At 47.6% G+C, this 27,793-nt stretch overlaps 1 protein-coding gene and 1 long non-coding RNA gene across 5 annotated transcripts in view; one reads left to right on the plus strand and one right to left on the minus strand.

Moving 5' to 3' along the window:
- Zhx2 (zinc fingers and homeoboxes 2) overlaps positions 1-27,793 on the plus strand; it is a 147,651-nt gene that overhangs the window by 46,740 nt on the left and 73,118 nt on the right. For 2 of the 3 annotated variants that reach the window (XM_087557375.1, NM_001271056.1), the window contains exon 2: positions 24,988-25,061. The gene's annotated coding sequence lies outside the window, so the exon portion shown is untranslated. Of the gene's footprint in view, positions 1-6,295; positions 6,600-24,987; positions 25,062-27,793 lie in introns of those variants that run through there. The other variant, XM_087557376.1, reaches the window with a different exon arrangement.
- Positions 14,197-20,446, minus strand: LOC102553568 (uncharacterized). 2 transcript variants are annotated; one of them, XR_015625565.1, is made up of 6 exons: positions 20,381-20,446; positions 19,747-19,898; positions 19,282-19,358; positions 16,978-17,116; positions 15,822-15,974; positions 14,197-14,465 (listed from the first exon to the last, which is right to left on the minus strand). It is a non-coding gene; the product is annotated as an uncharacterized LOC102553568 (long non-coding RNA). The 2 variants fall into 2 exon arrangements; XR_015625564.1 differs by lacking the exon at positions 14,197-14,465 and having other exon boundaries at positions 15,676-15,974.

Here is a 27,793-nt window from a genome sequence, read left to right on the forward strand (position 1 = left end):
GCTAAAGCAATATGCAGAATCCATAGTGAATATCATTTTGTAACAATATGTGTGCACAAAGTTACTGCAAAATGTGGAAATTCTTTAAACCCTTGCACATAACATCAGAAGTGATTCTTTCAATTCTAAATTTATTGGGAGTGGTGTGTTGTGCGTGCGTGCATGTGTGCGTGCGTGTCTGTCTCTCCATGTCTTCTTTATTTTTGTCTGGGCTCACACACCTTCAGGGAAAGCAAAGGTATTTCGCTCACTCAGGAGTTCCCTGGCTAACGGGGACCTGAGCATCACTCGTTCCCCAGTCACTGCTCACCCATCCACGAAATCTACGCTTTCTTAGGCGTGTTTGTTTATATTTTTAGCTCTCAGGCCCAATGAGTACCATGTGTTTTCCACACCCAGTGCAAAGTGGCAGAGGTCTGCCCAACTCGTGTCCTCGAGTGGCCTCCTTTGAGCTTCCAGGGGTCCTTCCTGCTTACTATGTGAGGGACAAAAATAATCCCGGCAGTGCCCTGTTCCCATGAGCAATGCACACTCTCAGACTTTGTAGGCTTGTAGGGCTTCGTGTCAGAGAGACCTAAGAGACTGTTTAGACCTAAGAGACTGATGTTTTCCTAAAAGCCCACATGACTTTCCAGAAACCAGTGGCAACTGTACAAGACTCAGGGTTATGTGGCTCTAACTAAAAATGTCACAGCGTCATGGCCGGCAGGACTGTTTTGGTTTTGTTCTGGGCTAGAATAAGATAATGGTACTTAGCTGCTTAGCTCCCAGACTCCAGCCCTTGCTGTACATGTGTTGGGCTATTTTGCTGATGGAGAAACTAATGTATGAGAGACATGATCTTTTAAAATGTGGCTTGCACAGAAGGTGGACATCGACAGGACCATGTTTCTTTGGTCCATGCTTATGTTGGGAAGGCAGCAAGAATATTCTAAACCTGCTTAAGTAGATGTTGAAATAGACCCAGAGTGGCTGCCTGCTCCCTCTGAAGAGGCTGCTATGTGGGGACCATTGGTCTAGAGCTGAATAGTCTGATGCTAACACCTTGTGTCTGTAGGGCTCTGCCTACTGGGATGTGCTTCTTGAACTGGGAATAGTCTAGCAATCATTGAACCCATGTTTGCTTCTGCTTTCTTTCCCAACTGTCTTCAGCCTGGTAAGTGATTCCTGTCTCCAATTGTCTTTTCTCCATCCCTCCACCTTCCCTAACTGGAAACACAGAACTGTATGCTCAGCAAAGTGCAATGGAAATCGGTAGGCTTTAAAGCTGATGGCCTAGGTTCAAATCCAGCCTCCCTCCCTCACCGACAACAGTCCATGATTCCATGGTTAACTTCTCTGCCCACTCATTTCCCCAATTTCAAATGGGAATAATGTTAGCATTTGCCTAAAAAGGCCTTTGTAAGGAGTAATCAGCTCCATGAATGAGAAGTGTTTATCAAGAGCATAATAAATGTTCAGTGACAATCTTCACAGTCTCTGATGCCACTAAGAGTTTTCATATAAAGTCAATGACCAAGCTATAGTATTGGCTTTGTATACACTTTCCTATGCTGGGCCAGTGGTGGCTAGCCCCTGCCTGTGCTGTTGGCTTTATCTTTAGTGAAGAATGGAGAATTGCCTACCTCTAGTCTCCCAGAACCTTTCCAAGGGAGAAAAGCAAAGCACTGAGAACCAAAGCCATCATAGACCCTCAGGGCTACCGGTCAGCTCTGTCACTAGAATGGAGTACTGGAGCTGATTAACTTACCAAGAGAAAAGTGGCTCACAGTTTGGGAGCTTCTGGTCTAAGAGCTATGGCTTTGGGCCTGTGATGGACATGCCAATGGTAATGGTGGAGCATTGGTCAGGGTGAACTACATACCTCATGGTTAGGGGGTAAAGGATGAGAGAAACCAGGGCAACACAGCCCTCTTTAATGACACATCAGTGACCTAAGGTCCTCCCTGTAAACTCTTCCTTCCAAACTGTTCTCGGCACCGCAACTCCACTTTCTGCTGTAAACTGCTCGGTCTAGCACAGACTACAAACCAAACACCAAAGGGAGGCTTGTATAGCCTGGGTATTGGGATGTGAGTAGCCCTTTGGGCCCAGGATTCCTTGAGCAGGGGGTGGAGTTCACACTGGGTGTACGGCCTAGTTCCAGTGACTCTGAGTGTGCCTCTCGCTCTGTCTATATTACAGATGGTTCTGGAAGGTGTCATCGCACAGCCTCCTGTTCCTCGGTAGTCTCTGCATTCCTAGGGGCTGATGGACAGCATGGGACTCACCTTCTTGTATATGATGGCATTTGACCTAATCCGCTTTGTAAGGGCAGACGTTACACCCATTTACACTTACTGATGCCCTGAGAAGTGAGCCAACCTTGCCCTGTTATGTGAGAGCTGATTCCAAGCCCAACCAGTCGTCTAGGAAATGTTTATGTGCACAACACTGGGCTGCAGAGCCAGATCTTGAAGACACCAAGCAGGTGGCAGACATCCCTGGCTCCACTCTTGGCTCTGCCAGTTGTGCATCATGCAGACTTAGGGAAGCCATTTTTTCTTGAGGACTCTGTTTCCCTAGCTGGCAAGGGAAGATACTGGAGGAGACTCCATATCACAAATCTATAGACCGGAAGTTAAGAACACTTGTCTTCAGGACTTCAGTCTTAGGTTTCCAGCCTTGCCCTTCAACCTCATCCCCTCCCTTGCTTTGGGTCCCTCCTACCTCCTGAGATTTCTTTTGGGGGCCTCAGTAAACTCAATGTGTGCTCAATAAAGTTATCTGGGCAGTTTGTTAAAACATTCAGTCCTGGGCTCTACGTCAGAATCTACTGACTCTGAATAACCCAAGAAGATAGGACCCAGTAACTTGCCTTCTGTCTCACATACTCCAAAGGAGTCCTGATGACCAAAGTCCAGCAGTTCTCAGACTCTGATGAGCATCTCTCTCACTTGGGCCTTGTCAAAGGGCAGAGCCTACCCCTCAGAATTTCTGCTTCGGTGGTCAGGGGTGAGTCTGCCAATCTTAACATTTCTACTAAGTTCTCTCACACAAGATGGGATCAGCCTTAGAGAGTGTCTCAGGTCATTCCCTGCAAACCCAGCAGCAAGCCAGCGATGGAATCCTGATTCACAAGCAGCTGTGCATGAACTTTGAAACAGAAACCTTCTAAATTATTGCGATAGGGCTGGGAGATGACTCCGTTGGAGCGTGTTTGTTGTACAAACACAGAGAACCTGAGTTCAGATCCCAAACACTAACGGAATGTGGGCGTGGGAGCTTGTGCCTATAACCACAAATGCAGGGGCAGATCTCACTTCGAGGACCTTTAAAACTCTGCTGTAGCCTCTTTAACTTGCCTTCATTCTACAACCCATATAGATATGTCTGCTGTGTGCCCTGTGAAGCATTTATGAGAGCCAATGTTCTTAATTAGTGTTAGAACGAAGAACCTACATCATCTTGATCAGGATGCCCAGATAGGTGGATTTAATGATAACTGACCTCACGGAAGCCTCTAAACTCTGTGAATTTACTGTTATTTATAAATTCTGTCATTGAGGAAATGACATACACACATACACACCAGAGCACACACACCAAGATAGGGAGCAATAGAGATGCTAAATGTTGAATGCTGGCCTCCATATGCACACACATGAATGAGCACATATGAACACATACATGTGGACACACATATATACAACACACACAAACATACATACAAAAAATATGTACTGAGATATTTGTAAATATGACGGTTAACTTTGGCCCTATCTACAAGACTCTGCTTCTACTATACCTTCAGTAGTTCTCATTGTTACTCGGGGCTTGAAGATTCACAGGTCAAGGGTCAATGGGAATAAGTTCTCATGCAAGATTATACACATCAGAAGTGCAGTAAGAACCTCCTGGAACACAGGCTGGGGTGTTTTCTGTAGTCTACCAGGCCTCTCTTTGCCTCAGTTAGGGATATTATATCGTGAGAATTGTAATTGGATTCAGTAAGGAGTCCTTGGGGTGGGGTGATGTTTCTGGTTGGAGGAACCTTCCATTGGTTCACCGCAAATCAGTAGTGGTCTTTGACTCCCATGGTAGGACAGCATTGACAATAACTCACTATGTAAGCCATTGTGAATGGGTCTCTGGGCCAAGGGAATGTTGGAAGAAAGATGGATAATGCATCCCCGGTGTACTTGCTTGGATGCAAATTCCAGTGGTGGCCAGATTACGGGAAACCCCTGGCCTTGGGAGGTTCCATCCAGCCTGACTGGTGGCCTGTTTGCCTATAAGAAACTTGGGAAAAGAGTTCTTGGCATCTGGAAACACTTGCCAGTTGATGTGGAGGAGTTTGGATCATAATCTAGTGGCATGCACCGTATGGGGGAGTTTCTCATTCCCTGATTTGTGAGAATTCATGTTGCTAAGAGAAACCTCATTGATTTATAAAGTATAAGACCCAGAGTAATGGGAGAGAGAATATGTCCTCTTTATACATTCTCTCTCTCTCTCTCTCTCTCTCTCTCTCTCTCTCTCTCTCTCTCACACACACACACACACACACACTCTCTCTCTCTCTCTCTCTCTCTCTCTCTCTCTCTCTCTCTCTCTCTCTCTCTCTGCTTACAGTTTTCACGTCTGACTGGAACCTCCATCACTCAAAGTGCCTATGGCTTTTGCAGCACTCTCTCTAGCTGTGCTCCGTCGTCTGCAAAGAATAGGCAGAACAGAAAAAGGACATGCCTCTCCAGCAGTGAGCTTCTGAGCCAGTGGAAAGCCCTTACACCGTGGCTTCTGAGTGTTCATTATCTTTCTGGTTTTAAACATAGACATGCATTGGTCCATGCCGTGCCCATGCGTTTGAAGACAGAGTGATAGAATGGTGGCCATTGAAATTGTCATTGAAAGTCATGGACTCCAGCCCAATATCTGCCTCTTGGCTATATTACCTTCTCTAAGAGACTCTAGGTGCAAAGGGTTGCATAAAAAAAAAAAAAAAAAAAAAAAAAAAAAAAAAAAAAAAAAAAAAAACACCTCACTCCTCACTCCTATGGCCAGCCATAGCAGCACATGTTTGTAATCTCAGCACACAGGAGGCTGAGGCAGGACCATCTGGAACTCAGTCATATAATGAGTTTGGGATTAGCCTGGGCTCAACAAACAAACAAACAAACACAGCAAACAGAAGACAATTAGAATAGTTTGTCACCAGCAGTATGACCTTGGGTGAGTCACTTAATCTCTCTGAGCTCTGGCTTTCCCATTTGTACGATGACAACACCTCTTTGCTGTGCTGTGAGAACTCACAACAGTAAAGCGTAAACAGTGCTTAATACAGCTGGAGGGATGGCTCAGCAGTTAAGAGCATTGGCTGTTTTTTCAGAGGTCCTGAGTTCAACTCCCAGCACCCACATAGTAGCTCACAAGCACCTGTAATGGGATCTGATGCCTTCTTCAACCATTCGAGTATATATGCAAATGGAGATCTCATATACATAAATAAATAAATCTTTTTTAAAAAGAAGTGCTCAATACAAGAGTCAGTATAAGTACTGAGGGTAAGTGATCAGGTGTTGTTGAAGACTCCAGAGACGACACTAAAGAGCATACTTTTGTCATTACCCTGAGGGAATGACCTGGCTGATAATTTAAAGGAGATGACATTAGGTCTCCAATAACCCACATGGACTGTGTTCTAAAACTGCTTTTCCTTCTACTCTGGGAAAAACAAACATTGCCTGGGGTCCAAGCAACGCAAACCAGATCGTTTGCAACAATGTTGATACTGTCATGTAGTCACCAATAGTATCCTGCTCACAGAAAAGCAGAGGAATTTACAATACGATACAATAACCCTAGAGAGATTGAGAGGAATGAAACAAAAACACAACTTTAAGCAGGGGCAGAAAGACTCAGTGGTAGGGTGCTTCTCTGATGATCCGGTCCCAGTTCCCTGAACGGAACAACAACAAAAACCTAATTACACATTCTAGTCCTCCTCTCAGTCCACCAGCCTAGGGGAGGGATTATTCTGCCCATCTAGGGAAGAGGCAGATTCTGAACCAGAAAGACAGATGGGAGCCCCGTGCTGGACCTTACAGGACTGTGGAATATCTCTGAGTTCAGCGAGAGCCTGCTCGGGTTTTGGAGAGTGTTGTGTCTGACCTCCATTTCGAGATAGCTATTAGCAGGGTGTGTGGGGAGGGGGACAGCTGAAGTGGAACCACAGAAGTGGAATGAGGGGGTTGGGGGGGGGGGGCTGACACTGCAGTGGACATGCATGCCAGAGATGACAGCAACGCTGAAGGGGAGAGCCCTGGGTGGATTTGGGAGGAAGGCGAGAAGCAGCCCTTCCGGTGGGTTGGCTGAATACCGTTGGCAAGGAGAAGAGCCTCGGAGACTTCTGGGTGCCAAGTTGGGAGGTGGTGGGAGTCTTGAGAAGAACAGCCTTAGAGAAGAGTCAGACATTCCTGGGAGTTCTGTAGGATGCAGCCGTGTAAGCATTGAGCCCTCGTGTGGGCACTTGTTTCCTCGGGGAAGAGCGCCCCATTCCCTGGCTTCTCTGGAGCATGGGGGGTCACTGGGCTGCTCCTGGCCTGGAATCAATGCCTTTGGTGAGTCTCTCAAGCCCAGCCCCCTTTCACCCTGTCTGTGAGGATTCCTTCCATCAGCTTTGAGAAGCCCTGTGTTCCTTCTGTCGCCAGGGAGTAATTAATAACCCCTCTCAGAATGCTGGGCCTAGAACCAAAACCAAACAAAAGCCCTGATGTCCTCCTACCTTCTAATGTTACAGCCTTTGGGTAACTTTTTTCTTGTGCCAGTCTAAAGGGATCTTTATCTTTCCACTGCCCAAGCCTGAAAGTGATCATTTTTTTTTTATATTGTGCTTAGATCTCAAATAACCTTTGCCTTGTGATGGCTTCTGTCTAGATGGAACCTAGTAAAATGACAGTAATGTCAACACCAATCAGAAGGGTTTGGAGTTCCATTCCACCCAAAGGCCCTACTGATTCACATGACTTGATCTTAAGAACATCTCAGAGGTGGGGGGGGGGGGGAATGAGTGTCATCTGAAGGCAGAGGCTGTGGTAGACAGGAACGTGAATGTTTATGCTTTTAAAAACCAGCAGCAGAGTAAATTAGAATTGTTGTGCCACATAGGGCACAGGAGCGGGAGCGAGGATGTGAATTCAGATGCTGCGGTCAGCGTGGGTAGTTTCCTGAGAAGAGCTGAGGCAGAGCATACCCAGTAGCCGGGTCCATCCCAGGCTGATCACAGCCCACACAGCATTCTCAGGTGCCACTTGCAAAAGGCATCTATGGTCAAAATGATGCTCGATCGGACAGGGCTAGGTAGGTCCTTCTATGTACCACTTCACCTCCAAAATGGACACCCTTTTCCCTTCTGCCTGCCCCAAAGATGGACTTGGAGCTTTGATCTGCTCTAGCCCACCCGTCTCCGGTTCCAGACAGCCCCCTCCATCCATCATCCTACACTCGCTGATACTCTTTGAGGTGAGCTTCAGGTCCCGTCTCATGCTTTCTTCTTTGAGCCTACGCCCTTCCTTACCTTCTGCTAGTGGGTTTCTGCAGTTCAGAGCCAGGCCACAGAGGCAAGGGCATGGTGTTGTGGATCCTAAGTATGGGAGTCTTGGCTCCACTGCTGGTTGCTAGCGTCAGAGGCCTTGCCTTACAGCTCCTCATTCTCCATGGCTGTGTGTCTGGCTCAGGTACGTTACACAGCTGCCTTCTGACAAACAATGAAAAGAAGTAGTACCCACCCGGCAAATGACCCCCAAGCTTGTCCTTTGAGGAGCCGCTTTCCATTCTAAAGGTGGAACAGTCCTCAGAACGTTTGCATACCTCCATTCCTGACACTCTGGTACTAGCCACTCTCTACCCCCTGAAGGTGACCGCACTTGTCACATCTAAGGACAAAAAGTGGGACTATCCCTACTAGAAGTAGCCATGTGTAAGAGGATGATGGGTGTCAAAACACTGGACAAATTATTCAGCTCTTGTCATTTCTTTTTGCCTCCTAACTCCAACTATGTTCCCTGAAGACAGCTTTGAGGGCTAGCTTTCCCTGGTCACCTCTCTGAGGGACCTGTGAAAGCTCTGCCACAGGCCACCCTTTGAGAAAAGGCTTCTCTATGAGCATGCTTAATATTTGTCCTCTGTGTGTTTTGAGGAACAAATAACTCAGTGAAACCCTTGGGGTGGCCATGGACTTGAGAAGCAGTGTGTGTGTGTGTGTGTGTGTGTGTGTGTGTGTGTGTGTGTGTGTGTGTGCGTGTGTGTGTGTGTGTGTGTATGGTGTGTCCAAACATGCTTGCGTGTCCCTGAGGTAAGCTAGAGTGTGTGTGTGTGTGTGTGTGTGTGTGTGTGTGTGTGTGTGTGTGTGTGGTGTGTGCAAACATGCCTGCGTGTCCCTGGGGTAAGCTAGCCCCACCTTGCAGAGATAGTCCTCATTATGACACAGCCTCTGGAGGAAGCCACTCCCCCTCAGCTGTCCCTGAAAAAGGTGACCACGATCAACCCCTTATTCCTGTGCTGCTGACCTTCCTCATTGGAGAATTTCTTCCAGCTCAATGACTCCTTCCACTGAACCGAATTTAATTATTTTATTCTTTATAAATGGAACACAGCCCCCGTCATCCCATATTCTTACCCTTGCCCCCAAATTAACTAAGTTGTCCTCATTAAGTAAGTATCTGCGGACATGGCTGTATGTGGGAAGACATTTAGGTCTCATTCTCAGGCCCTGCTTGTTTTCAGTCTCCCAGCTCATCTCTTAAAATGGCGGAGGTTTGACAAGGCAGGGTAAGCAAGGCCTGTTCATCCCGGGACTCCTGATATTCGGGTTTTAGTCCAGTAAAATATTTCAGGGAGCATCTGAAAGTAGTGGACAATCTATTTCTTCAGAGACCACAGACAACCAGTTATGGCTAGCCCACCCTTCCTGCACTCTGTTCTTGGTTTCAGGGTCTGGGCAGGCAGGGCCAGCAGACTTTCACAGTGGGGGTAAGTATGTGAAGAGGGTACAGTTTCGAAATCCAGACCCCACATGGTTCCTAAGTGACTGTCAGGAGTCCTGAGGCACCGTTAAAATCTGCTCTGGCCACTAGAGTCTCCTCACCTTGCTGTGTGTTGGACACAGCAGCAATCAACTAAACTCAGGAAACCCTACACAACTCGGTAGCTGACAGAGAGCACTGGATGGCAAGACAGATGGACTGACAATACTGATAGGACCTTTCTGATGTTTTCAGGGTGGGGAGAGTGGGAAGGGTCTTAGGGAGTGGGATGGCTATCCTCAGGTCTGTTCTTCAGTCTAGTGAATATAAGTGTCTGCTTGCTCACTGGCGGCTTGGGACTGGCATTATCTGTCTCTGGGAGGAGCTGCCACAAATGAATACCACATGTCCCCAGGAATGCTCGGGTGATATTTAGTTACCTGCTTTACCTCTGGGCCCGGATCTTCCCTCGTATTTTTCCCAGAGTCGTGACAAACTGTCATGGACTGAGCGTTGTAAGAGACGAAATGAGTGAGTTGCTTTCAGCAAGAAGCAAACATTTAGCGTTCGCTCTTCCCATGATCCTCACTGGGCCATCATTCATTCATAATTATCATCATTATTGATAACTTGCATTGATTTCCCAAACAACATCTAAAATAACCCCCTGCCCCGTGGAATGTCTCAGAAAATGAGACCTCTGCTAACATGTTCAACCATTTTCTTCTTATCTCACAGGCTCCATTGTAAGGATAAGTTTTGACTCTGGCTATTCTATCAGTCTGACCAGGGCCACCAACTTGACCCTGACCACAGCCTCCAGGGCCTGCTCCATTGTCCCCTTAGTGGGATGCCCTTCATGTTCTGATAGGTGTGGGTGGTATCTCTGGGATTAGATAGCTTGAATTGGAGCAGCTAACAAGGTTGTAATTCTGGTTGCAACCATACTCCAACCCTAGCCTCTTTCACAGTCACATAGATCACGGTAGGTGATGATGTGCCCATGTCCTGTTTCGGAGTGAGCGCTGACCCCACCAGGAGGGATGGAGAACTCATTTAGCATTCACACCAGGACAAGATCCCAAACTGGTTCTTGAATAGACATAAAGATGGAAGGATAGAAAATGCAGCCAGGTTCTGATCAATGGTCCAAGCTCTGTGAAGATTGGGGATGGGGGTATATGGTGACATACACCTCTAATCCAAGCACTCAGGAAGCAGAGGCAGGAAGAGCTCCTATAAACTCGAGGTCAGCTTGTTCTCCATGGTAAGTTCTAGACTAGCCCGGGCTATGTAGTGAGACCCTGTACCAAAATAAAACTAAAATGAAATCAATTGAAAACAAGGAGTAAGGCAGATTGGAGCTCACAAACATCTTGTGTCACTTCTGGGACACAAGATTAGCACACCTAGGCACCTGGCCATGTCATGGGTGTGTCCAAGAAGAGATGAGTCTTTTTTTTTATTTTTGTCCATCTTTATTAAATTGGGTATTTCTTATTTACATTTCAAATGTTATTCCCTTTCCTGGTCTCCAAGCCAACATCCCCTTAACCCCTCCCCCTCCTCTTCTCTATGAGTACTCCCCTCCCCATCCTCCCCCAATTACCACCCTCCCCCCAACAATCATGTTCACTGGGGGTTCAGTCTTGGCAGAACCAAGGGCTTCCCCTTCCACTGGTGATCTTACTAGGCTATTCATTGCTACCTATGAGGTTGGAGCCCAGGGTCAGTTCATGTATAGTCTTTGGGTAGTGGCTTAGTCCCTGGAAGCTCTGGAGATGAGTCTTAATAGACAGTGTATATGCCTCTGGGAGAATTAAAGAACTTAAGGCAAATCCCCCCCACACACACTAAACCCTCCATTTGTTTCTTGTGTCACTCAGAGTAGAAGCCACCACCCAAGGTTACCACAAGCAGCCACCATCATCACTCCGCTGTGGCCCCCTGGGCCGTAGTCAGTCCTGGAGTGCAGCATAGCCGCCCTTGCCTTTGCACTAGCTCGTTCTCAACCTGAAACATCCTCCCCCCAGCTCTCTCTATGGGCTTCTGCCCCAGAATTCAGTTCTGCTTAAAAGATGGCCTTCGTGATTTATAGGCAGTCATTGGTCGCTAAGAGAAAAGGCCTCACAGGGCCTCGCCACACTCTGGGTCTCTGTGGATGGAGAGACATTTTCTTCAGTGGTGTAGACACTGGTTAGGTGCTTGTGTTCCTGTGGTTAACCCCTCACTCATGAGTCTCTGAGCAACTCTAAAGGATCTCACTGGATCACGAAACAAGTACGAAAGTGGAGAGGGGGTTATTTGGGATGAAGTAGAAAAATCATCAGGCGTGGGAAGAAAATAAGGAAATATGAGACTCATGGACTCAAAGTACATTATATACATGTTATATATTTTATATAAATATATGTATATTACATATATACATATATATTATATATTTTTATATAATATGTAATATATATAATGCACATATTACATATGTATTGTTACAAGTATGTATTATTATATGTAATTAGTGTAGGTTAATAAGAATAAGTAATAGAAAATGCCTGCCTCAAAGCAGCCCTTCTTGATCACTAGAGGATCAGGTACTAAAGCGCCCATGAATCTCTTCCAAGCACCCATCATAACTGACATTTGATACTTATTTGCTTGTTCAGTTATCTGCTTTATCTACATCTCTAAGACTCTACCAAGGGAAGGAGTTTGTGTTGATAGCTTTGGAGCCCCTGGCATGTATTGTGATCACAGTAGATATTTCACAGCTACAGAAATCATTAAGGGCCAGGCTCTGGCTTTGCACGAATTACCTCATACTTCCCAGTATTCCGATGATGTCCGTGAGGGCCCCATCTGTCAAAAGCTCAGAGAGCAAATAAATCCCCTCTGACTACCAACTAGTAAGGGCTAGCAGCAGCTTCTGCACCAACTAGTATTCTTCCAGAACCTGCTCTAACCCATCGACTGCCAGGAGGTAGAAACAAAAGGCATGTGTGAGAGAGATTTGAAGATGGAGACACACTCACAGACACGTCCCAGGTCGAGGGAAGGTCCAGGGCTCTAAGCAAACCCTCTCGTACTCATTTCTGTCTGCTCCCTGCTTAGATTTTAGAGAATAAGGATCTGCATTGCCTTCCTAGACAAGGCAATGTGAGGGAGTGAGAGTCACCCGTGAGGCAGCACTTCATAGCTCAGCCACCAGCAGACTGTGGTGCTCCAGGTTACCCCAAATATGGCAGTGTATGTATCTTTTGTTACCAGAAGAGGCAGGTCCATCTTTGTGCCTACAGTGGCATATTGATGGAAATCAAGTATCTCAACGTCAGATGACACAAAGAGCTCTGGACTCTTCCATTCTATCACCAAAACACCTGTGGCAGCAAATAGTAATAGTGACTCTTATTTCCTTTACCTTAGCTGGCAAGTTCCCAGAGTTCTTTACTTATGTCTGGTTTCCCCAAGTTCCTCCTGGGAAAAATTAGCCCCAATTACTACTACGCACAGAGGTGTTCAGTAACTTTGCCAAGACACACAGCTACAATCAGATAGAGCTAGAGGGAGAAGGCAGGCTTTTTTCTGAGGACCAGTCGTAACCAGCTCTTATTGTGACTGTCAGTTTTATAAATTTGGGGGAATGTTCTTGATCACACTTCCCAGCCTGAAACACCTATGCTTTTTGAGACTGAGAATGTGGTAGGAGTTTTGAGTCATCGGTGTGAATGAAGGAACATAGACCAGGCTGAGCCAGGCACAGCTGGGGTTACTAGGCAGAAAGGTCTGAGCTGCAGCTCCTTCTGATCAAGTTCTTGCCTGGGTCTTCCTGTGCTACAGTTTGCAACTTCCCATCTGTCTAAGGCTTGCAGAGCCCTGTGCCTGCTTCCCCTCTAAGCACTGCGCTGTATAGGAAAAAGAAACCCAGAGTTTCTTGACAGCGGCCTCACATCTTTCCTTCATTCATTCAGAGTCCTGTGCACACAGCCAGGGTTGTTAGCCCTTTATAGACAAGCAAACAGAGATCTGGCTTGGAAAGTGTGGTCTGAAGGTCACGCCTCTTCCTACCTGCTGTGACTCTCCCTAGGCCCAGGGCTTTTTCTATGTCACTGGGAGAATCCCAGCCTTCTGTTCCCTTCACTCCTCCCACTTTTGTCACACCTCTATGGGTATAAAGACACTATGACAATAGCTGTACTTCTCTAAGCAAATCTGTGTGCTAGAAATCGTGCTGAGGACGCTCCCTCCTGGATTTCCTTCTGATCCTTGCTATACCCCTTTGGGATACATAGCATCTGGGTACATGAGGCCCCCAACCCTCATTTTTACAAAAATCACATAGCTGAGAGTTAGCAAGACCAACCCGATGGGTGCCATTTGGGATTCTTAGTCCTATAGAAGAATGTCTGGATTCCTTGGTGTGACACCACATGTGCACTGCCTGTGCTATGCTCCCACTTCATGCACTGGCTGCTCTCCTTCCCCACCCTCTGTCAACCTTGCTGTGCCTGCTCAGCCACGCCTTCCTCTGGAACTGGGGGCTCACAAAACTTGGCTGACACTTGGCCCCACTCATCTTCCAAGTACCGGGCAAGCCCCACCCTCTCCACACAACCTCCTCTACCCAACTTCTCCCTTCTCATTCTGCCCGGAGCAACCTCTGTAGCTGTCAAATAATGTCACCAGCTCCTTGATGTATTTCATACATCTGAGAGATGTGGGACAGTATGGGAGAAAGGCAGCTAAAGGCAAAATGGCAAAGAACACGGCCCTTCCCAAGGGCCTTCTGATTCCCTTTTGCTTTATTTATTTACATGTTTATTTATGTCTGTTTATTCTTGAGGCAGGGTTTCTCTGTGTAGCCCTGGATGTCCTGGAATTCTGTAGACCAGGCTGGCCTAGAAACCACAAAGATCCACCTGCCTCTGCCTCCTGAGTCCTGGGATTAAAGGAGTGCAGTACCACGACCTGGTCCTTTTGCCACATGGTGCCAGACCCACAAAACATGTTTGTTTTGTTGAGATGTGAGCCATGAGCAACTAGTTTGAGACTCCTGGGGGCTCTCTGAGGCCCCGTGTGTTCCTCTGCCTTGTCAGTGTTTAGATGGGAGAAGGAGGGAAGCTCTTCGCTGGCAATTTAGCTTCATAGAAATTAGCTTTTTGTATCATTGAGCCCACGAAGGAGGTCTTAACAATTCAAATCATGGGCTATCCTGTCAAGTTTTATGAGAATCTTAGCCACTTATTTCCAGAAAGATCAGAGGGTTTATAAGTTCCCAGAGCCTCACATCAAATTGGGGACAATGATGCCATTCACACAGGGTTCGTGGGTTCGTGCACACAGTGCCAGGCAAACAAGGAACCTTCACCAGATGGAACAAGCTAGACCTCTAGGGGATTCTGGAAATCCAGTGGTGATAATATACAGCATTTTTCTTCCTCTTCCTCGTTCTTTCTCCTCCTCCTCCTTTTTAGAGAACATGCAAAGCAGTGAGTTTCTTTAAGGCATTTTCATACATATGTCCTATGCTTTGTTCTGCTTGTCCACCCATACCTTTGTTCCGTTTCTGTTAGTCCAGTTCCTCCCCTTAGTTAGCCTCCTCTGATGTCATGTCTATTCTGTTCTTTTGCTCCTCATTCCCTTAAGATGTCTCACTAACCACATAATCTCTACTTTCCTCTCTCCCTCTCCCTCTCTCTCTCTCTCTCTCTCTCTCTCTCTCTCTCTCTCTCACACACACACACACACACACACACACACACACACACATATATACACACAGGCACACACACACAGGCACACACACATACACACACACATATATACACACAGGCACACACACACATACACACACATATATACACACAGGCACACACACACATACACACACATATACAAAGGCACACACACACACATATATATACACACAGGCGCACACACACACACAGGCACACACACATACACACACACATATACAAAGGCACACACACACACATATATATACACACAGGCACCCATACACACAGGCACACACACATATACAAAGGCACACACACACATATATACACACAGGCACACACATACACACAGGCACACACACACACACACACATATACACAGGCACACACACACTCACACATCCATCTATATACATTTAAATCTAGATTCCCCAAATGAGAGAAAGCATACAGTATTTACTTTTCATGGCCTGGCTTATTTCATTTAGCACAATGACCTTCAGCACAATTCATTTCCCTGAAAAATGATATAATTGTGTTCTTTGTAACTGGGTAAGATTCCATTGTGTACACATACCACGTTTTCATTATCCAAGATGTGGGCATATAGACTGATTCCACATTTGAATTGTCAATAGTGTAGACTTAAAAGTCAGTGTGTAAGTATGGTTTCTATATTTTGGGTGGGGAATACATTCAGGAGTGGTACAACTGGGTCACATGCTAATTCTGTCTTTAACTTTCTGAGGAGGCACCATACTAATTTGCTTAGTGGCTCCACCAGTTCATGTTCTCGTCAGCAGAATGCAAGGGTTCTGTGTTCCCAACATTGTCACCAAGATATATTGCTTTTTTAATAGACATAGCCATTCTGACTACAGGGAGATAGAATCCCAAAGCAGTTTGCATTTCCCTGATGGATAAGGAGGTTGTGTGTCTGATTTTTGTTTTCTCGAGTATTTATTAGCTATTCGTATTTCTTCTTTCGAGAACTGCCCATTCAGTTCAACAGCCCACTTATTGCCTGAATGATTGGTGTGTTCTTAGTTTTTAATTTTTGGAGATGGAAAAGTCCTAGACAGACCTTAGATATTAATGCCCTGTTGGATATAGAGCTGGCAAAGACTTTCTCCCGTTCTGCATGTAAGTTGTCTCCTCGCTCTTCCATTGCTTCCTTTCCAGAGCTTCCGTTCTCAGGCACCGATTGTTCCTCGAATGACAGACAAGCAGCAAGCCACTGTTTAGGCAACGAACAAGTATGGGAAAATGATACATGATGCAGGAAAAGTAAATGGATAGTAAGACAAGGGTCTAGGGGAGGAAGTTAGGATTTAGGAAATTCTTACTGGGGAGATGACTTTGCCCAGAAGTTAATAGTGATACAAGCCTGTAAGTGTGAGGACCTGGTGGTGGGCACACTTGGCATCCAGCATTGCTATCTGTGGTGTTTGCTGTGATTAGTACAAATGGTCTCCTCCTCTGAGTCTGCCACCCTTGGGGACAGGACTGCTGCACTGCCTATAACAGGACTGAGGTGCAAATCATGAATGGTATTTCAAAATCAAGCAGCTGAACCAGGGCTGGAGAGGCCTAGGGAGGGTGTTGGAGCAGAAATGATGACCTAGGGAGGGGGAGGGGGACAAGAGAGGGGCTAGCCCTCTGGGACAGAGAAATTTTGAGGAAGAATCTGGTATGTGAGGGACACTGGAATCTTAGGACAACCCAGGCAAGGAGGTCCAAGTGCCATTTGAATGACATCAGTGTTGGCTGACAAAGGCAGCCTCCATTGTCACCGCAGGGTGGGCAGGTTGTCAGTTCAAGAGAATGTTCTCCCCACTCAAGATGTACGGCCTTGGGCAGAAATCCAGTGTGTGAGTCACTACCAGATGTATGTCTTGTCAGGGGAAGCTGTGTCCACAGAGAAACTAGTCATGGGTTCCCAGAAACTTCCTGAGGATGGGACAAGGGGTCCCTGTGGAGAAGATGGGCAGGGAAGGGGGAGGTCCTAGGCTGGTGACCTGATCTGGTACTGTCAGGATCTATCACTAAGACCCTGAGGTACAGAGAGCTGTATCACTAGAGCCTCTGAAGGTCAGCTGCTTCCTCTCCTCTCCTCATGTCATGGCTGTAGCCTCTTGAACTTCTCAGAAGTCCACAGAGTACATGAGGAGGGAGTGAGGAAAAGGCGATCATACCACCTGGCCATCATACCACAACTGGGTTCAATTCCAAGGACTTACCCTAATGAAGCCTGTGTAGCCCGTGATTCCCTCATCTACAGAGGAGACAAGATGGGAGCTCTCCAAGGTTCCACCCAGCTAGGTCGGTCATCAAGGACCTCTCTTCCTGTCCCTCCTTGTTGGTGGCAAGAACTGAAACCTAGTTTGAATAGACTTTGTCAGAACCAGTCAGACATACCCAAGGCTGGAGCTCCAGCCCTGACCAGGTCTGCACATCTTCACTTCATTCAGATAGCCTCCCTCCTCTCTTCCACCTAGTCCTGAGGTGAGCTCTTCCCTACTCCTCTCTTCCTGCAAGTCTCTCCTACAGATGTGGAAGTTCGGTCACCACAGGAATGACCTTTCCACCTAGGGAGAGTGGATCTTAACTAAGATAGGAAACCCCAGAGGCAGTGCCATTAGGAAGTAAGACCTCCTTCAACCAACTCTCCTCTTTGAATCCTGTGAGTCCTTTAATCCAGAATAAATGGTAACCCTACCACAAAGCCCTTGTCGACATCCTAACCAGAGTTTTCACCTTGGTAGGTCCTCCCATGCCATTTCATGATCCCACAGTGGGTGCTTCCTCTCCTCTATTCATGCATAGGTTCTAGCTTCTCTAAGCTCATTGAAAGCAAGAACCAGTCGCACTTGAGTGCACATGCGCGTGTGCACACAACAAACAAACAAACACACACACACACACACACACACACACCAGCTTCCTCTTCCACACCTGAAGTGGTGTTTGTGCCTGAAGTGTTGAAGAGGTATTTCTGGAGTAAATCTTTCTTCTGTGCAGGATTCCGCCCTTTTAGAAGAAATGGTGGGGTATGTAAGATCGCCTGTGAGCTCCACCCCTGGAACACTGTGGGACCTGGGGGAGCCTTAGTGTCCTCATTTGTAAGTTAGAGTTAATCATAGCATCTGCCTGAGCAGCCATGATGACTTAATGAGTCACACAGGGGAAGTGCCTCTTTCCGTGGCCAGCATATACTTGATAACATCTGTGAAGTTGCTCAGTTTGGGGTGGTCCTTGATACAGAATTTTATTTCCATTTTTCAGTTGCCTAGAAGCTCAAGTTTGACATTGGTTTGCTGCCAAATCTTTTCCTGTCCCTGCATTTGATTTCCTACAGTTACTATGTGTATACACTTGTCTATGTGCAGTGTGCCCCCAGTTACACTCCGGCCAAAGCAAGGCCAAGGAAATGGGGGTGGGGCAGAGTAAGGCCTTGAGTCTTAAGTTTAACTTCGCACCAGTTTGGGGCAAGCCACCACAACAAGCACTTTCTACTCAATTCATGTGACTGGACAAAAGTGGACTGTGTTATGGAGACAGTGAGTCTCCAGTCTTGAGTCAGCATTTTGTGATCTGGTGTGAGTACACACACACACACACACACACACACACACACACACACACACACACACACTTTTTTTAAAATGAGTTTAGTGAGTATCATATATGAGTGCAAAGTGAAAATTTCTGGCAATTTTATTTTGACCCTGAAGGCAAGTAATATTTAAGCTATTTAATAAAGGGTTGGAAATAAAGTACAGCTAGGGGAAAGCCCACAGGTAGTTGCTTTCTCTTATCCCTACCTACTCCATCAATCACTCAGAGGACAATAGAATTTCTGTGGGTTTATCTGATAGCCTCTGGAAATCCAGATTTTTGTTAAATGTGCTCAGGAGAAGGGAGGCAGACTCAGCATTTGTGAGGTACTGCAAGATGGTCAGTGCCATGGGTTCACACAGCAGCTAGGATGGTGTGAGGGGCAGAATAATTATAATTGCAAACCTAATTATAATAGTATTTAATCTCCATCCTATTCAGCCTTACAAATGACAAAATAAAATAAACCTTGTCTCAGCCACAAAGCCCTTGAATAAAAGACACCATCTGTCAGTCTCTAGGCAGGAGCATACCATCTCAGTGGACCAAGGACATTAGGGTCCATAGCCAGAAGGTAGACAGCTATACACACTCTGACGTGATGCCTGCAAGTCCTAGCCTGTCATCACATCCTAGGGGACCTGCACTCCAGCCTCCTCCACTGTCCATGTTTGACTCTTGTTTCTTGGAGATTATGGAAAAATTCCCAGATGATGCTGTCTCTGACGGAGCTGTTTGTTTAAAGAAAGAAACCACTGCCAGCCCAACGTTGTGTCTTTTGCAAAGGTTCAAGGTTCTTATGGCTTCCCAGCCTCGACACAGTGCTGGGAGCTGTAATCAGAGGTGTTTTCACCACACCCCACACCCCACACCCCACACCCCACACCCCACACCCCACACACCCCTACCCCAGTCCCCACACACACCTGCCAACAGCTACAGTGGAGCCAGGATCCCCCGGGCCAGACAAAAGGAGGCTCTAGCAAGAAGAATTCTTCTCTACCTAAATCAGACAGCAATGTGGTTGCTCGATCTGAAGATTTCAGAATTCAGGGCAGGGCTTCTCAAATTATGGGGCACCCAGATACAGAGGAGACAGATTTCCATTCAACAGACTTCTGACTAACCCTGAGCCTGGGCCAGATACAGAATCCAAGTCATTGGTGGCCTCTCTTCTCTCCCAGGTGAAGATTCAACTCACTGAAAGGCTTTCAAGACCCAGAGAATTCCCACCCTCTTCTGCAGCCCTCTCCACCACAACCACTCGGGTTACTACCTTCCGGGCATTGGGGAAATCATGTCTGTCCCACCATAGGCACCCACCCCCTCCTTTACACAACTTTCCCCGTCTCCATCTCCTCCCTGTCTGCTGCCTGTCTCTTGGGACTTACCTCAGTCTGTGCTGGCCTCATGTGCCCTCCTTGCAAGCTTGGCACAGTTGAACGGTGCTAGGATTAGCACAATAACAGCTTTCATGTCTTTGTCCCCGTTCTGGTAAAGCCAGGGTTCACTTTATCCACAGCTTGGCCTGTAATCTGTGCCCCTGTAAGGAGGTGGAGAAATAATGAAGAAACAGCTTGGGACAAAACAGTTGTAGCCCTCCCTGGCGCTCAGGATTCAAGTGTTGCCTGTGCTTGACAACGCTGATGAGGAGGAAGTCCTTTCTCCCTCTTTCACTGCGGCCATGCATGTGTGTATGTTCATGTTTTTTCAGGGGCACCTATACATGTGTGCACACGTGCGTATGCACATGTCTGTGGAGGCCAGAAGTCAGCCTGTAGTATAAGCAGTTCAGTATCATCCTCCTGTTTCTAAGATAGGGACTCTTACTGAGACTCGAGTCTCACAGGTTAAGCTAATGAACCCTAAAAAAATCTTCCTATCTCCCCAAGACTAAGATTACAAGCATCACAATATATAGCTTCCCCCTATCAAGCCTGAGCTTGATAATCAGGAAGCTTTCTACATCATTCATTGAGGCAGGGTCCATTGGTTAAATCCAGAGCTGGATTTAATACCACCTACCCCAGAGACCCTGTCTTCTACGGCTGGAATCTCAGACCTGCCATGTGTAGCCAGCGTCCACTTGGGTCCTGGGGATGGGATATCACCTGGGACATGTGACTATGATCACACAATTGTAGGCCAGGGAGTGGTAACCAAGATGAGGCTCCACAGAAGCAGTGCGAGGTCTTCTGTCTTCTTCAGTCTCTCACCCCTTCTCCTGGTTGTAGTCTGTGGGTCTAGCCAGAGCCCAGAGCTTCCTCTGTGTTCCATGCCCCTCCATCTGATGCTATTACCGCAGGGTACAATGACATACGTGTGAGAGTGGTTTCTTACAGTACATGTTTGCTGTGTGAACATGGAATGAGCTATATTCAAGGAAGACATCCTAGGAGAGGGTGTCTAGTGTTTATAAACCTTTAAAGTAGACCCTGTCTTTTTTTTTAAGGTATGTACAGTTCATGTAATACCTTTGGGGTTTTTTTAATTTTTATTTCATGTGCATTGGTGTTTTACCTGTATGTGTGTGTGGGGGGGGGTGTAAGAACCTCTGGAACTGGAGACTGTTGTAAGTTGCCATGTAGGTGCTGGGAATTGAACCCGGGTTCCCTGGAAAAGCAGCCAGTACTCTTAGCATCTGAGCCATCTCTCCAGCCCCAGTTTTTAAAGTACCAAGCAGCTTAACCGGATTAGACCAGGCCCAGAGGAAAATGGTGAGCCATATAAGTTCTGCCTGCATTTCTTTTTCCTCAGTGACATTTTATTTCTTAGGACCAGTGTGGTCGTAGGCCAGAAAGAGAGGAAACAGGCATATTTGGAGACTAAGGATGCTACAGAGCCGTTCATTCATCCATAGTCTCCTGTTGTGCTCTGCCGTTCATACACAGAGCTGTGGGCTCCACTGGGCATACACTAAGGACGTCCTCACCATTGCTATCCAGCATCCCTCCCACACGGGAGGAGGAGGTAGCTATGTGCATAGCCCTCCAAGCTGCTCAGAAAGAAGAGATAACTGAAGGCAAAGAAGGGGTCATGCAAGAGCGGTTCTCAACCTGTGGGTCGCAACCCCTTTGGCAAACCACCACCATGTCCAAAAACTACTTACATTAGGATTCAAAACAGCAGCAAGATTACAGTTATGAAGTAGTAACAAAAATAATTTTATGGTTGAGGGGGTCACCACAACATGAGGAACTGCATTAAAGGGTCACGGCATTAAGAAGGTTGAGAACCACTGCTCTAGAAGGATGGAGAGAGGCTGTGTAAAGCAGAACTGATTCTGTGAGCTTCTCCAGGTCTCAGAGTCCCTGCTGGTGGGACCCCAGCCAAATCACTGTGCTACTCTGTGCTCGAGTGGCTGCCTACTCGCCCGTGAACAACGACTGGTACTGTCAAAAATAAGAGGTACAAAGGCATTGCCTACCCAGTTCTATACGGTCTCCATCAGACGTCAGGGTGAGATGGAGAATTAAGGTAGGAAGGAGGACGGAATGTTTGAGAGAGTGGCCTAACCCAGCCTAGCCATAGGGCTGCCCAGAGTGTAGGAGCTGGAGCTCAAAGGTATTGGTGAGTCAGAACACATGTGTGGAATTCTCATCAGTTTTCTGTCAAAGGGAGACGTAGAGGGGAAGTAGTTATAGGATTAGGGCTAAGGAAGGGCTGAGGTTAGCAGGCTGAAGAAAAAGGACAGGTCACAGGAAATCAGGTGACTGAGCAGGTGTAGGCTTCAGCAGGGTGGAGCCGAGGTGGACAGCTTGGCAAGGTGTTCAGGGAAACCTTCTGAAGCTAGATGTGACCACAGCTGAGTCAGGGAGCTGTGTGGTATGCTATGACCACCTTTTGAGGCACTTTGCTCCCCACTGCTGGTGCTTGGTAGAGTAGAACAGGTGTGTGAACCAAGGACAAGTCTGCATTGTATTGGCATGTGTCTTAACTAGAGTTTCTATTGCTGCAACAAAACACCATGACCAAAAGCAAGTTGGGGAGGAAAGGGTTTATTCAGCTTCTACTTCTACATTGCTGTTCATCACCAAAGGAGGCCAGGACAGGAACCTAAATGTAGGAACCTGAAGGCAGGAGCCGACGCAGAAGCCACAGAGAGGTGCTTACTGACGTGCATCTCATGTCTTGCTCAACCCGCTTTCTTATAGAACCCAGGATCACCAGTCCAGGGATGGCACCACCCACCATGAGCTGGGCCTTCCCCATTGATCACTGGTTGAGAAAATGCATCTCCTGGCGGTGTTTCTTCAACTGAGGCTCCTTCCTTTCTGATGACTGTAGCTTGCTTGTGTCAAGCAACCAGTCAGCACATCACGGCTTCCTCTGCCTCAGAGGAGGATTTTAATATCCAGATAGGGTTTTGAAACCAATTCCTCATGAGAGGTGAGCCTAACTTTAAATCAAGGATGCCAACAGGCTACTTGAGATTGAGAAAAGTAACAGCTGTGGGCCCTGTGAAGGCCTGAGGATACCCCAAGTACACATCCTACAGAATCAACTAAGCTCAACTCACAAGGGGTCACAGAGGCTGAAGTGGCAATCATGGGGCCTGCATGGGTCTGAGCTAGGTCTTCTGCAAGCATGCTGTGGTGGTTTAGCTTGGGATTTTTGAGGAACTTCTAACAGTGAGAGTGGGGCTGTCTATGACTCTTTGGCCTGCTCTTGGGACCCTTTTCCTTCTACTGAGTTGGCTCATCCAGCCTTGATGTAAGGGTTCATACCTGGTCTTATTGTAGCTTGTTCTGCTTTGCTTGGGTGTTATCCCTGGGAGGCCTGTTCTTTCCTAAAAGAATTGGAGGAACACGGGATGTGGGGGAGTAGAGAGGTGGGGGGTGGACTGAGCGGAGTGGGGGAGGAGAGGCTGCAGTGGGGAGGTACTGTGTGAGAGGAGGATAAAGAAACTATGTGTGGCATTCCTTTCCCATCACGGCTAGCTATGTGCCTCAGGTCATATACCTGGACTTGGAATCAGAGAATAGCCACCCTCACCTGCACTCCCCAAGCGTCACCACCTGGTCTCCTTGGGGAAGGGGTGGGCTCTTCTCCAGGACAGGTCATTCATTCTGTGGGCAGGAAAGAGAGATCTGAATTCCTTAAATCGGAATCAGTCAGACACTGCGGCTCCATGGAGAAGCTTGTGATCCCCTGAGGGGGAATGGTCCAAGACCTGGGAATTTTGACATGACAGAGAAGGGGACACCCACCTCTGTATTCATGCTGCCCTCCGCCCATTCTCAGAGAGTTCTGCCTGAGGTCGACCCCACTTCAGCAGACCACTCTTCCCCAGGCCACTCTTAGTGAGCATGGCCTGCCTGACTCTTCCTTTTACTCCCCCACAAATAAAGTGGTAGAAAGGAATGCAGTTTCCAAAAGCCAGTGGAAATGGTTTGAATCCACTCCACCCCTGTTACTGGCTCCATAGCTGCGGCAGCCAACTGTGGCTTCGCTCATTTCCTCACCTGGAGATGGTCAGAGACTTCCTCCCAGCACTGAGAGAATAATAAAGCCCGTTTTACAGCCTGTGCCCGGGAGTCGCCCATGGTTCTTGTTAAAATGCAACTTCTGAATCCACAGCCATGAGCCCGGCTTCCCGGCAAGGCTCATGTGGTGTGGGTTTGCTCTTTGCTATTCAAAGGAACACGTCTGAGCAGCAAGAGTCCCGCTCAGGTGTCTCCAGAGCAAGAGTGGGGAGTGGGGCAAAGGCTCAATGAACACTAACTGCAGCCATGATGATTCTCTTCACTGGGGTCAAAAGGCGTCCCCTGTGAGAACAGAGAAACTTCAGTTCACTTGAGTTCATAAGGAAACAAGAAAAAGATGAGAGAGAGAGAGAGAGAGAGAGAGAGAGAGAGAGAGAGAGAGACAGACAGACAGAGACATGTTTGGTTTTGAAGATCCCAGACATGGGGGGCAAAGGGAGAGAGTCCCACAGTCATAAGCAGCCCCACATGTGCTCACAAGGTACCCCCATGGGCTGGCTGCAGAGCTCTAGGGCCCAGGCCTCAACTCACCATGCACATGAGCAGAGCTCCCCCCCCAGCAGTCCCCCCAATCCCGCACACGCCCTATTCTGCCAGCTGCAGCTCTCCGGAGGAATTTTCAAAGCACACAGGGTGTGTTTGGCAGGAGTCTCTTCATCCCCGTTGGGATCTTTTGCTTTAAGGACCACATTATCTTTTCTGCTTGAAGCCTGAACACTGAGCGTCCCCCTTTGCTGGTACCATGAAGAGACCCTGCACAACCCTCTGCTGGTAATGAGCAGGGAGGATTTGGGGGGACACTGGGTGAGGTTAGAAAAGCCCAACCCCTTTCCACATCCAAGCGATCTGCCTTAGGTTTCACGCTCCTAAAAATTCTTCTTTGTGCCTCAAACTGCTGACTCATCCAGAGTTGGGGTCCCCTCCCCCCATTTTTTCTTTTTGTTCCTCTTCTTTCTCTGGCTCAGAATTGCCACAAAGCCTGGAGATAGTGAAGTTGTTTTTATGAGTACCTGGGTCCTTACAGGGGTCCATTTTTCCCTTCCCACTCCATCCCAAGTTTCCCAAGGGCCCGGTCCTGCTGGGAAAGGGAGCTGGAGACCTGGTTTGCTCTGCCCTGCTTCTCATACGAGTCTCTCTTCTTTCCAGGTCTCCATGTACTGGCTGCTCTGGGAATCCGGCTGCAAGAGTCCAAGGATGTAAGGAACTCCCAGCAGACACTGGTAAGGGATACAGCCTGTAGGCTGTGGGTGCACCTGGCCCAGGTTGATGTCAAGAAAGGGTAGGAGATGCATGCGAAAGCCAACCATGCAACTCTGTTTCCATCCACCGGCACCTGGACACAGCACAGAGCCAAGCTGCCAGGTGTAAACCTCCCAGAATGCGCTGGCTTCCTGCCAGGGCTTCCCTAGAAGCCATGAGCCTGCAGGTGGCTGGCACTCCCCTCTCTGCACAGATGACAGCAACTCAGGTCAGGGACATATTTTTAGAGTTATGTTCAGGAAAAAAAAATTGTCTTAGAACAGAGTGTGTAGCACCGTGTAGCACCTGGCTTAGCTAATAGGCAAAGCCGCCCTAAAGTAGCCGTGATGAGAACTCGGGGGGTGGGGGGGCGTTACTGTTGATGATTTGGCCTAAGCAAAACTCCCTGACAAGAGATACTGCACAAATGCAGTGAAAAACTTGGGCCAGTAGTGAGTTCCCTGTCAATAGCAGAATTCAAGGAGTGGCCGGGCAAATGGAAAATACTGAAGTGGGAAGCTTCGGTAAAGCAGTGCTTTTCAGGCTGTTCTGTGATAACCTAGAACCTTTGAGGGGCAGGATGTATAGGAAGAGGGTGGAGACTGAGGATAAGACCAGTGGCCACTGCAGAGACTACTGAGTAAGGAGACCTTGTGTCTTTCCTGTGCCCCAGTGTCACCACTGATACCGGGCAGCCCGTGTGCACATCTGCAATCCGAAACACCTGGCTTACATGATAAATGTAAGAGTATACAAAGCATGATGGGAGGCTTTCTGGGGAATGGATCAGCAGGGGCTCCCTCCCGTACGTAGCAGGGCTACCCAAAGAACTTCCTGCTGGTCACACCATCAGATTTGGTCTAAGATCCTAACTGCACAGAGTGGAAGAAAGGCCTAGGGAGCATGTAAAAAAGGGGGGGTCGGAAGTGTCACCCTGCCCAGTTTACAGGCGGAATAAGGAAATACGTGGGTAAGACCCAAGTAGGTAGATGCCAGAGAATCTGAAATGGACTTTACCCAGAAGCTTGGGTCCTTTGGCAGGGGCAAGACTTATCCCGCACACCCGGGTGACCAAACCTCTACCTGCTGGACAGGAGAGAAGCTGGACTCCAGACCCAAAGGAGGACATTAGGCAGGAGTGAGTCCAAGGTCAGGGCAGAGTGCAAGTGACCAGCCTCTGTACCCTCAGGGTTGCGCTGGGAAGTCCTGGACACTATCTGGGGACAGAAAGTGGAGAGGAAAGAAGGGAAAGCAGAGGAAGTGGGCTGGACAGTGACTCCAAGTCATGACCCGTGACATCCTTACAGCTAAAGCTGAGCTGAGAGATCAACTGTCCTTGCATGCACAGGCCCTGGCACAGAGTAGGTGCTCAGCAAATGGTGGTCAAATAAAGTGGTGATGGGGAAAACACTGAGAGAGTATCTGTGCAGAAGGGTGTGCCCTAGAGTGGACTGCCACGTTCAAGCCCGGCTCTCCACTAGCTTCATGGCCTTGGGCAAGTTGCTGGCCTCTCTATGCTTGAGTCTCCTTATCTGATAAATGGGGGCAGGGTCATGAGGATTCAGTGATTGGTATAAAGCTGCCTGTCGCTGTTCCAGGGCACAGCAAGGATCTCATCACGGTCACACAACCATCCAGGTGTCATGTGAGTCAGAGGTTAGGCCGAGGCTCTGCTGTAGCCGCATGGTGGAACCAGGGCGTCTTCACTCACTCTGAGGTCATTCTCCAAGTGGAGATGCTGTGTATGGCCTATTGGGCATGCATCTTCCCTGCTGTCTCCTTCCTATGGCCCTTCCTGTTTCTGATCCTGCTCCAAAGTCAGTTACCAGCTGCTGGCCCCAGGGAACATGGTATGTGGCTCAGTGTCCAATTCCTTCCTCCTCCCTCTTACCGTCTAAGAGTCTTGATTGGCTTCATTTTCTCTGCCAGTTAAAGAATTAAAAGGCAAGGGGAGAGACCTTGGGCACAGCAGAGAAAACCTAAGACACAACAGAGAAAACAGCCAATAAAGGCTTTATTGAGGTGGGGCCATGCAGAGAACAGGACTCTACTGAAATCAGTCTCTCCTTGAGAACTGTTAAAAAAAACCTTTGAGGGGACATCTATCTGTCTGTCTATCTATCCATCCATCCATCCATCCATTTACCTATCTCATCTTTGTCTCTCTGTATGTCTTTCTCTCAAACTCTCTCTGGATACCTTCAACCCACTTTTCTGGGTAGAGAAAGGGAAGCCTTATGTCTCCTTTTACTTTATCTTCATTTTTCCTGTATTTCTTCACAAAGCAGTACAGCAGTGACCAGCAATGTCTCTCTCTGTGTGCAGAAATATGAGCTAAAAATGTATGCCTGTGTTTATAACTACAAAACAAAACCCAAAAGCTTAACTCTTCTATGGAAATTGTGTATGGGTCCATTTTCAGTTGCTATAACAAAAAAACCTGAGTCTGGATAATGTACAAAGATAAGAGGTTTATTTAGCTCATGGTTTTAGAGACTAGAAGTCCAAGATCAAGTACCCTAACCCATATGGCCTCTTGGTGGATGTTAGAAGCATGTGTGGAAGAGACATAAGACAAGACGTCAGGCTTGTTTCCCTTGGGTTGTCTTATTCTCGATAGAACTAGTAAAGGCCCTGAAAGAACTAGTCTCCTCCAATGGCACTCCCGATGACCTAATCACCTTCATTAAGCCACACCTCTTAAAAGGCCTGT

The sequence above is a fragment of the Rattus norvegicus genome, chromosome 7 (genome assembly GCF_021556685.1).
Source record: "Rattus norvegicus strain SHRSP/BbbUtx chromosome 7, alternate assembly SHRSP_T2T, whole genome shotgun sequence".
Taxonomy (NCBI): domain Eukaryota; kingdom Metazoa; phylum Chordata; class Mammalia; order Rodentia; family Muridae; genus Rattus; species Rattus norvegicus.